The sequence below is a fragment of the Solanum lycopersicum genome, chromosome 9 (genome assembly GCF_036512215.1).
Source record: "Solanum lycopersicum chromosome 9, SLM_r2.1".
In the NCBI taxonomy this organism is placed as follows: domain Eukaryota; kingdom Viridiplantae; phylum Streptophyta; class Magnoliopsida; order Solanales; family Solanaceae; genus Solanum; species Solanum lycopersicum.
In genome coordinates, this window is record NC_090808.1 from 9,139,450 (window position 1) to 9,152,117 (window position 12,668).

Here is a 12,668-nt window from a genome sequence, read left to right on the forward strand (position 1 = left end):
ATAGTCGAATTCAAGTTTGAACCAAATGATCACCTACTTCTGTAACAAACCCAAAAATGAATAGGATAAATACTAAAGGTGATTTATTTATTATTTGAAATCTGAAATTTTAAGGGAATTATGGTCCTTTTACTAAGCTAATTAAATCAGGTTTTTTTTAATTAATAAGGAGTCCTAGTTTGACTAATTCCCAAACTAAAACTCCTATTATTTTACTACTCTCTCTCATGATCTCTAATGTTTCATCCTTCTCTCCCTCACGTTAGTTCTGCCAAAAACAACAAAGAACAGAAGTAATATCAAGGGTTCTTCACACTTGAAGAACTCACATGAAATTTTTAGAAAAACAAAGTAACCAAAATGTTAAGGCAAGAGAAGTTGTCCGTCGAGTGGTGTGGACGTTGAGGAAGCTTGGACTGATTTTGGAGAGGGTTTTGGGCAGCAACTTCACGTTTGAACAAGCAAATTAAGGTATGAGTTTCTTTCTTCTTGGTTCCTTTCCCAAGAGACCCCTTAAGATTCAACTCCCAATGATTCGTAGGTTGGGTATGGTTTTTGGTAGATTTAGGTATGTGTGATGTTCTTGTGTTGAATGTGAATATGTTTATGTACGTGAAATCATGAAAATGACAATCAATGTGTGTTTGAAGTTATGTGCAAGTGTGTGCAAGTTTGTGAATGTGGCAAGGGCCTCGGCTTGATGCTGAAAAAATAATTGATAATTTCGTGATGTTCATTTAAGGAAATGTGGCTGATTAAGTGACAATATTTTAGCCAAATAAACTCATGAAAAATACGCCTGAAGATGTGTTAAAATGGTATATGAATGCACCCTATGAATCAAGTGAAAACGTTGATAAAAATGAATCGAAAATGACCAAAATTTCCAGCAACTATAGACTAAATTTTAATAATGAAAATCTGGAAATTTAACACATTCTAAAGAGGTGAGGCCACCAGGATTCGAATCTATGACCTCACTTTTTGGCTACTGGAATTTGCGAGAAAAGGAGACCAAAATGGGGCTAGGGGGAACCAAACCTGGTCCACTGATTTGGGAAAGGAGAGGAAAATGATTTAATTAAATAAATGGGAGGTGTGGGAATCGAACCCACGACCTCCAGGCAGCGAGTAAAAGAAGAGAAAAATAAAGGAAAGAAAATGTGAGGCGTGGATAGCGAACCCACGACCTCAGGGTTGGAAAGGAGAATGGCAAAATTAAATAAGAAATTAAAGTGAGGTTGTGGGGTTTCGATCCCACAACCTCACTGCCAAGGCTCCTAGTAAAGAAATCTTTAATAAAAAATAAATAGAGGAAGTTGTGGGGTTTTGGACCCACAACCTAGCAAAATTAAAACTAAAATAAGGAGGCTATGGGGGTTCGAATTCAGAACTTCCCAATGTACAACGATAATAGAGAACAAAATGAAAGAGGTTGTGGGGGTTTGATCCCACAACCTACTAGTTTGGGCGACAAGGGGCCATGTGATGTTAATAAAAAAATAAAAAGGTGTTGTGGTGGTTCGAACCCACTACCCTTCGGCCAAATTAAACCAAGTAGAAAATTAATAAAATAATGTTAATGTTGGGGTTCAATCTTGAGTCCCAATGTCATGGAGATTAAAAATAAAATCAATAAAAAATGTAAATGTTATCCAAGTGAATCGAACTTGGGTTTTCTTTCCCAAACTTCCGTATTGACACATAAGTCATACGTGAACAAAATATCCAAGAATAATGCCACCTGTTTAGATCGAAATCAAGATCTTGGCATATATACAAGATACATAAGTCTTGTACTACATAATCTTAGGAATGCACGAATCAATTCAAGAACTATGAATGAAGCCTAATGGCTTGTATGTATAGACTCATAAGTCTAGCATACATTCAAAAATAAGTAAACCTAAGATGTAGAATGATGAACCCTAGAAGGGTTAAGTATGAGTGTAAGATACACTAAATGGCCAGGTGCATTGGCATAAGATGAGATTAACAATGAAATGAGGAAATGAACAGTGAAATGATGAAACCCTAGAAGGGTTAAGTAAGGGTGTGAAACACACTAAATTGGCCAAGTGCATTGGCATATGATGAAATGAACATTCACGTATTAAGAGGTGAGTAACTATGAAAAGCAAAGGTGCTAATGATAATGAATGTGGTGAAAACATGATATGAGGCTAATGTAAAAGATGAGAGCAATCTCAAATGAGCCTAAGTAAATGTTACCAAAACGTACTCACTAATGAGACTGTAAAGTTAATGAAGAGACCAGTCTCTATGAACACTCTAATGAAAGTATTGAGCTAAACACTGTTAATACTAATGATGAGATGAGAAATCATTTAATGAGCTATGATGTCCTCATACTAGAAGCCAGCTTCGATGACGGATGAGATGAATGAAATAGAACTTTATACTGAGCACCGATAGGCTAGCTATTAGCGGTGATGCCTTCTTTCGGGAAGGGCAGAGGTTCACGAAACACTCATGAGATGAGACTGTCCAACTTGCCGGGTATGGGTCTCCTTACATCTCCTAGTTTTTGAACCTTTACAGCCAATATAGGGATCTAGCGGGGTTAATTTCCCATGTACACTAGTATGTTATGGGTCACTTTGGCCAGTGATTCCACCTCTTTTCGGTGTGGGGAAGACACTGGATTTTATGATTCTCACATGATCTATGTCGGTTAAAGTTAAAGTTCCCAATGAACGAATGAGGCGAGCCTCAAATGATGCACATAATGAAATGAATGATACCAAATATGTTATAATATGATAATAAAAAGGTGAGTTAGATTCAAGTAATGACATTAGGTCATTATTGTTCATTACACAACGAACCTAATGAATGTATTAACCTACATCCTAGGTATAGTTGGTGTTTACACTGGACAATGAATGAAATGAAATAGAGTACGTATGAATGAACAAAGAAGACGCTGTGTTTGCTAATGAAGACTCCCTAGTTGCGGTCCCATCTGTTGAGCCCTCATTTCTGGGATGTCTTGATGTTAAGTCCATGATTCCAAGATCTCATGGAATATGAATGAATGATATTAAAGAAGTTATATGCTACATGCAAAATGTGATGTATGTTATATGATACGTGCTATGCGTAAATGTAATGTGCTGTGTAAAAAAGTGAAAAGTATGATGATGTATGTTATTCTCATGGAGTAAGTTTCCTATTCGAAAACTGGAAAGCTTACAGACTTTCCTAATCCAAATTTGGAAACCTTTCCAAATCTCAAATTGGCAAGTCCACTGACTTGACTTCCAAAAATCATGTTGTTAGGAAAGAGCTATTATTTCTCATGAATGTCATTGGTGTGTGCTTTCATATACCCATACTTAGTACAAGTGTGTACTAACCTTATACAAACTCTACTATAAAGGTGCAGGCACATGTGGACGATAGAGCTATAGGATCTTCGCTGCAGTTATCCGGACGTTCAGCATTCATCCGGCTTTGGTAGGTCCTCATGCTTTCGAGGATGTCGTTGTTTTATATTCTAGCTTAGTTTTAGAGTTGAGCTAGTGGAGCATGTTCCACTAGCGTTTCTTTCCTATTTTTATTCAGACTATGTATTGGTGCCATTTTGGCAATTACACACTTAATAAGAATTAAACTATTTCTTTCAATTTCTTAACTCTTAATGTTAGATGATTGATGGTGAAAATTTACATATTAATGAGAATGTTTTATAAGTATGTTAAGAAAAAAATTCCAAATTTTCTGCTAAAATTAACCTATGTAAAGTAAGAATGACGTAAGTAGGCTTGTGTGCGAACTCTGAGAGGTCAACGATGCCGATCTCGGCTGGGGTCTAGATTCTAGTCGTGACAAAGTTGGTATCAGAGTGCTAGGCTAAATTCCAAGGAATATAAGTTCACATCAACCACATTGAGTAGTTTCTAAGTCATGGTAGTGAAGTGCACCACTATCCTGGATTAGAAACTACATAATGCGTAGGAAAATTTCCCTTCTTCTATTCTTATCGTGGTTTTCCTTATGTTTGAGTTCTTGGTGTTATGAGTGTGTCTAACATCAATCCTTGTTGTTTTTAAAAGAATGAACACTTGGAGAGCTAAGGGTCAAAGGAGGGGAGGAGTAGCTGCTAGGGGTAATCAGAATCCACCCAAGGCTCCAACTGAAGGAGTGGTCATCCCAGTTAACCCAGCTGTGCTTACTAATGCTGAGGTGAGGGAATCTCTGGGTCAGATGGCATAGGCCATTATGATGTAGGCTCAGGCTATGACTGCCCAAGTCAACCGGTAGGATGTCTAGAGAGAAAACCTACTGATTCGCAGCATGGCTGAGAGGCTGGGAGACAACACGAGGATGAACCCTCCTATTTTTACAGAGTCTAAGACATCAGAGGATCCTCAAAAGTTTGTGTATGAAGTACATAAGATTATGGGGGCTATAGGGGGCCACAAATACTAAAAAGGCTGAGCTAGTTTCCTATCAGCTCAAGGATGTTGCACAGACTTGGTGCAAGATGTGGCAAGATAGCCATGTTTGGGTGGAGTGCCAGTCACTTTGGAACTGTTAAATACATAATTTATGGAGAGGTTCTTCCCCAAAGAGATGAGGGAAGCCAAGGTTAAGGAGTTCATCAACCTTAAACAAGGCTCTATGAAGGTCAGGGAGTATTCCCTAAAGTTTGTTAAGCTATGAAGGTATGTTACTTTTCTTAGTATTTAATAGCAAGAATGAGGAGAGTACTTAGCTTTGTTGAAATTATCCATGTATGCTACTTCCCTGGTTTCGAACAGCAGGGATGAGATGAGCAGGTTCCTCACGAGAATCAATGGAGACCTGGAGGAGGAGTGTCGGTCTGCGATGCTCCGTGATAATATGGACCTTTCCACGTTAATGGTGCATGTCTAGTAGGTAGAGGATAGTCGCAAGAAGAGAGGTGTTCATGATGTTAGGAGGCCTAGTCCTCAAGATTAGGCAGGTCCCAGCCATGGATGCCACAAAAACAATTTTGGCGTCCGTGAGCAGTGCAGGTTCAAGAAGAGGCAACAGAATTCTGGGAATTCTAACTCTCAGAGGAGTACAGCACCTAGAGGAGGCAGACCTGAACCCAACAGTGGCAATGGAGGTGAGATGCATCGTCCTAAGAAGAACTGTGTTAAGTGTGGCCGAGCTCACAGTAGAGAGTGCATACAGGGCACTAATGCCTGTTTCGGTTGTGGTAAGAGTGGGCACATGTTCAGAGATTGTCCACAGAACAAAGGTCAGGCTGGAGTCAATGCTCAGTCTAGGCCTAATCCACAGAGTGCAGCAGCAGCCGAACCTCCCAAGAGGAACAGATTCTATGCCCCGAAGGGCATGGAGGAGCAGGAAAAGTTCGTTGATGTGGTCACAAGTATGCTGCAAGTATTCTCAACTTCTGTTTATGCTTTACTTGATCCAGGGTCTACGCTTTCCTTTGTGACTCCTGTGCTCGCTCTTACTTTTGAAATACTACCTGAAGTTCTGCATGATCCTATAGTGGTCAGTACGCCTTTAGGAGAAAGTGTAAGAACTGACCTAGTATACAAGGACTGCCCAAAAGTTGTATGTGGTAGGAATATGTAAGCAGACTTGGTTGAACTACCCATGCATGATTTTGATGTTATTCTTGGCATGGAATGGCTTCACGGTTGTTAGGCTTGCTTTGACTATCGTAGTAGAGTGGTGAGATTTTGCTTCCCTAATGAAGAAGAGTTAGTCTGGGAGGGGTACAATTTGAGTCGTCCTAATCCCTTGATTTCAAATCTTAAGGCTAATAATGATTTCCAGGTTGTTATTGTGTCATCTTGTGAGTGTTAATGATTTAGATCATGACATTCGTCCATAGACTCAGTGTCTGTAGTGAATGAGTTCCTAGATGTGTTTCCTGAAGATTTGTCTGGAGTCCCTCCCCTTCGAGAGATTGACTTTGGTATCAACTTAGAACCCAATATTAAGCCAATCTCAATTCCTCCTCATAGAATGGCTCCATCAGAACTCAAAGATTTGAAGTTGCAGTTAAAATATATCACCGATAAGGGTTTCATTTAGCCGAGCATATCCCCTTGGGGCGCTCCAGTGTTTTTTGTGAAAAAGAAGGATGGAACCCTTAGAATGTGTATTGATTATCGGCAGCTCAACAAAGTCACTATAAAGAATAAGTATCCACATCCCAGAATAGATGATTTGTTCGATCTGCTCCAAGGGTCTAGTTTCTTCTATAAGATTGATCTTTGTTAAGGGTGCCATCAGTTTAGGGTTAGGGATGGAGATATCCCAAAGACAGCCTTTCGTACCCACTATGGTCACTATGAGTTTCTAGTCATGTTATTTGGTCTCATGAATTCACCTGCTACATTTATAGATCTCATGAACTGAGTCTTCCGTGAATACCTTGACTCTTTCGTCATAGTATTTATTGATGACATTCTCATCTACTATAAGACCAACGAAGAGCATGAACAACATTTGATACTAACCTTGCAGGTACTTAAATGGCATCAGTTGTATGCCAAATTCAGCAAGTGTGAATTCTGGCTGAGACCAGTGACCTTCCTGTGTCATGTTGTGTCCGACCAAGGTGTGGAGATGGACCCCAGGAAGACTGAAGTTGTTAAGAAATGGACAAAGCCCCTTACTCCCACTGACATCCGTAGCTTTCTGGGATTGGTTGGTTACTACCGCAGGTTTGTGGAGGGCTTTTCTTCCATTGTTTCCCCATTGACAGCTTTGACGAAGAAGAAAGCCAAGTTTTAATGGACGGAGACTTGTGAGAAGAGTTTCCAGGAGCTCAAGGAGAGACTCACTTCAACCCCGGTGCTTACTATGCCTAAGTGTGGTGAGAATTACACTATCTATTGTGATGCATCTAGGGTTGGTTTGGGTTGTGTTCTTATGCAGGTTGGTAAGGTGATACCCTATGCTTCCAGACAGCTCAAGGTTCATGAGAAGAATTATCCCACTCATGACCTAGAGTTGGCAGCTGTGGTGTTTGCGCTGAAGCTTTAGAGGCATTATCTGTATGGAGTGCATGTGGATGTGTTCACAGATCATAAGAGTCTCTAGTACGTATTCACAGAAAGGGAGTTGAATCTACGTCAGGGGAGATGGTTGGAGCTGTTGAAGGATTATGACATGAATGTGCACTACAATCCAGGTAAGGCTAATGTTGTGGCTGATGATTTGAGAAGGATGAGCATGGGAAGTACAGCCCACGTTGAGGACGAGAAGAAAGAGTTGGCAAAAGAGGTACACAGACTGGCTAGACTAGGTGTGCGATCGGCTGACTCTACTAGTGGGGGTGTTTCAGTTCATCCTAGTTCTGAATCATCCTTGGTAGTTGAAGTCAAGAAGGGTCAGCATCTTGATCCTGTGTTGATGGAGCTGAAGGACTCAGTGTTGTTAAAAATGAATGAGTCTTCCGCTTTGGGAAGTGATGGAATACTTAGATACCAGGACAGGCTGTGTGTACCAGATGTGGATGATTTATGGATCAGGATTATGGCAGAGGCCCATGGTTCCAGATATTCCATACATCCAAGTTCCACCAAAATGTATCATGATCTTAAGCAGATCTATTGGTGGGATGGCATGAAGAAGGACATAGCAGAATATGTGGCTAAGTGTCCTAATTGTCAGCAGGTTAAGGCAGAGCATCTTAAGCCTGGTGGTCTGACACAGATTATTGAGGTTCCGACTTGAAACTGGGAGTCCATTAATATGGACTTCGTGGTTGGTCTTTCGAGGACTAGGAGGGAGCATGACTCCATATGGGTTATTGTGGACAAATTGACTAAGTCTGCTCACTTTATCCCTGTGAAGTCTACATACATAGCCGATGATTATGTGAGACTTTATATTGATGATATTGTGAGGTGGCATGGAATTTATTTGTCTATCATTTCAGATAGAGGATCTTAGTTAACTTCACATTTATGGAGATCTTTCCATTAAAGCTTGGGCACGCAGGTGAAGCTTAGTACTGCCTTTCATCCTCAAAACTGATGGACAGGCAGAGCGCACTATTCAGACATTGGAGGACATGTTGAGAGCGTGTGGGATTGACTTCAGAGGTAGCTGGGATGAACATCTGCCTTTGATAAAGTTCTCGTATAATAATAGTTATCGCTCCAGCATTGGGATGACACCGTTTGAGGCATTGTATGGTAGAAGGTGTAGATCTCCATTTAGGGTCCAGAGATCATTCATGAGGCCTTAGATAAGGTTAGAGTGATTAGGACAGGTTGACTACTGCTTACAGTCGATAGAAGTCATATGCAGACAACAAAAAGTGGCCCTTAGAATTTGAGGTTGGTGACCAGGTTTACTTGAAGATATCACCTATGAAACAAGTGGTGAGATTTGGTAGAAAAGGGAAGTTGAGTCCGAAGTATGTTGGGCCAAATGAGATCCTACAGCGTGTGGGTGAAGTGGCCTATGAGTTAGCATTGCCTGCGGATCTAGCTTATGTCCATTCACTCTTTCATGGCTCTATGTTGAAGAAGTGCCTAGGTGATCCAGCATTGATTCTACTTGTGGAAGGTTTGGGGGTTGATGAAGACTTGTCTTATGAGGAGGTACCTGTTGAGATCTTAGACAGACAGGTCAAGTGGCTGAGGAATAATGAGATTGCCACAGTGAAGGTATTGTGGAGAAATCATCTTGTTGAGGGTGCTACGTGGGAGGTTGAGGCCGACATCAGATCCCGCTACCTTCATCTTTTAAGCTCTTGAGGTTAGCTTTCCTACTCTTAAGGCTATGTTTCCTTATCTCTCCATATTTTGTTGCTATTGCTTGACTGTGCATAGTGATTATGTTATGATCTGATTAGCATTACGATGTGTAGTGGTAGTGTCATTCGAGGACGAATGTTCCTAAGGGGGGGATAATGTAACAACCCTAAAAATGAATAGGATAAATATTTAAGGTGATTTATTTATTATTTAAAATTTGAAATTTTAAGGGCACAATGGTCCTTTCACTAATCTAATTAAATCGGGTTTAATTTAAATTAATAAAGAGTCCTAGTTTGACTAATTCCCAAACTAAAAATCCTATTATTTTATTACTCTCTCTCATGATCTCTCTCACGTTCATACTTATCTCCCTCATGAAATAATGAAAATAACAATCAATGTGTGTTTGAAGTTATGTGCGAGTGTGTGCGAGTGTGTGCAACTTTGTGAATGTGGCAAAGGCCTCGGCTTGATGCTCAAAAAAATTTGATAAGGTTGTAGTTGTTGTTTTGTGTGCATAAATCCATGAAAAATCGTGATGTTCATTTAAGGAAATGTTGATGATTGAGTGACAATCTTTTAGCCAAATAAACTCATGAAAAATATGCCTAAAGATGTGTTAAAATAGTATATGAATACACCCTATGAATCAAGTGAAAATGTTGATAAAAATGAATCGAAAGTGACCAAAACTTCCAGCAACTATGCAAGGTTAAATTAGAATAAAGTTTAATAATGAAAATCTAGAAATTTAACACATTTTAAAGAGGTGAGGCCACCAGGATTCAAACCTGTGACCTCACCTTTTGGATACTAGAATTCGCGAGAAAAGGAGACCAAAATGGGGCTGGGGGGAATCGAACTCGGGCCACTCATTTGGGAAAGGCAAAATTAAATAAGAAAATAAAGTGAGGTTGTGGGGGCTCGATCCACGACCTCAGGGTTGGAGAGAAGAATGGCAAAATTAAATAAGAAAATAAAGTGAGGTTGTGGGGGCTCGATCCCACAACCTCACTGCCAAGGCGCCTAGTTAAGAAATACTTAATAAAAAATAAAGATAGGAAGCTGTGAGGGTTCGAACCCACAACCTCACAGCCTAGTAAAATTAAAACTAAAATAAGGAAGTTGTGGGGGTTCGAACAACAACCTCCTAATGAACAACGAAAATAGAGAATAAAATGAAAGAGGCTATGGGGGTTTGATTCCTAGGGGCCATGTGATGTTATTAAAAATAAAAAGGTGTTGTGGTGGTTCAAACCCGCTACCCTTCGGCCAAATTAAAACAAGTAGAAAATTAATAATATAATGTTAATTTTGGGGTTCAATCTTGAGTCCCAATGTCATAGAGATTAAAAATAAAATCAATGAAAAATGTAAATTCTATCCAAGTGAATTAAACATAGGTTTTCTTTCCCAGACTTCCGTATTGATACCTAAGTCATACGTGAACAAAATATCCAAGAATAATGCCACCTGTTTAGATATAAATCAAGATCTTGGAATATATACAAGATACTCAAGTCTTGTACTACATAATCTTAGGAATGTATGAATCAATTAAGGAACTATGAATGAAACCTCATGGCTTGTATGTATAGACTCATAAGTCTAGCATACATTCAAAAGTAAGTGAACCTAATATGTAGAATGATGAATCCTAGAAGTTTTAAGTATGAGTGTAAGATACACTAAATGGCCAGGTGCATTGGCATAAGATGAGATGAACGATGAAATGTGGAAATGAACAATGAAATTATGAAACACTAGAAGGGTTAAGTTAGGGTGTGAAACACACTAAATTGGCCAAGTGCATTGGCATATGATGAAATGAACATTCACGTATTAAGAGGCGAGTAACTATGAAAAGCAAAGGTGTTAATTATAACGAATGTGGTGACAACATGATATGAGGCTAACTTAAAAGATGATAGCAATCTCAAATGAGTCTAAGTAAATGTTACCAAAACGTACTCACCAATGAGACTATAAAGTTAATGAAGAGACCAGTCTCTATGAATACTCTAATGAAAGTATTGAGCTTAACACTCTTAATACTAATGATGAGATGAGAAATCATCTAATGAGATATGATTTCCTCATACTGGAAGCCAGCTTCCTTGAAGGATGAGATGAATGAAATAGAACTTTATACTGAGCACTGATAGGCTAGGTATGAGCGGTAATGCCTTCTTTCAAGAAGGGCAGAGGTTCAAGTAACACTCATGAGATGAGACTGTCCGGCTTTCCGGGTATGGTGATACGCTCAAACTTAGTTCACAAAAAATAAGTAAAGCGGTCGTGTAAAGTAAATAACTCAACTAGTGAGGTTGGGATCGTTCCCATAAGGATAATAGTATAGACTTAACTTCAATCTATTATTACTATTGTTCAACCAATTACTTCCTTGGAAAGCAAAAATGATAAAAGGGGTTTTTTTTTTATTTCCAAATAAATGAAAATAACTAGAGAAATTAAAAGAGACAACTAACGGCTTCAAAACTTGATAATTCTAACTAGGGTTTACGTGTTCCCCACAAGTTCATAACTTGATAATTCTAACTATAAAAATTCTTTCCTAGTATCTTGCATGCAAAGTGATAAGTTATGTACTTCTAAATCCTTGGTCCGACATCTAGAAAATTTCACTCCGCACCTTGGTCTGGCTACGTGTGTTGCTATACTAACCCTTACCTTTACCTCAAATTAAGCATCATATTCGATATTTGACTAAGTTATTACCTCGTACAAATAAATACTAGCCAATTAGATAATACACTAAATCTATGTTGATAATTCTTTTCCTATTATCTACCTCCTTGGTCCGGCAAGTAGCATTAAGGCGAGTTCTAACGTTGTCCATCCGTTAAAAAGACTTCTAAGCGAAAGAATTATCAATACATGCAAGACACTATTCTAAAATTGTTATTTTAGTTAGGTTTACCTCATTATTCGCCTATGGTTCCCACAACCCTAGTTATGGAGTTTAGTTACCCATATTCATAATCACAATATTCAAATATATGATATAAGAATTCATGCACTTACTTCAATGAGAAAGAGTAAAATCCAGAAGTTCACTTGATTAATCAACCAAAATCACCAACAATCAATTGCTAAAATTAATTGAAGATTAAAGATTATTCAAAAGTGTAATAGTTATCACAAAAGTCTAACAAAGAGTCTAAAAATATTCAAGAGTCTAACCAAATAACCCAGAGTCTAACAATAATCAAGGGTCTAACCTCAAAAATGAGGTTTTTCAAACTATCTATAAAAAATAAAAATCTAATTAAATAAGGACTCTATTTAATGGAAATCTGTCGAAACGCGGTTGGGTTGACGGACCTCGCGACGGATCGTCGTGGTCACGACGGACCATCATGGATTCCGTCGTCCAATACTTGTGCAATTTCTTCTGCTTCTCTCTTTATTACCCTCAACGGCAGGTATGACGGAACGTCATAGGCACAACGGTCCATCGAGGGTCTCCGTTCCAAAACACTTGAACTCTTGGAATTTGGGTACAGGACTCTTACACTGAACTTCATGACGAACCAGCACGACGGACCGTCATGGCTACGACGGTCCGTCACGCACTCCGTAACCCCACACTTGGCCAGACTTCCCCATCTTCCTTCAGCAGTTGCACTACGATGCCACCTACGGACCATCACAAGCTCCGTAGGTGGTACTTTTCTGTATTTATTGCTCAAAAACCTCTACATTCATTTTTTAGACATATTTCCTGCAAATAAAGAGAAACTTATATAAAAATTGGCACAAAAAGCTTTTAAACACAGTAAACTTAAGGAAAAAGTATTAATAATACCGTGAAACCACGGTATATCAACACCCTCAACTTAAATTCATTGTTTGTACTCAAACGACGAACTATGACTCAATACAAAATCTTTGTACAAT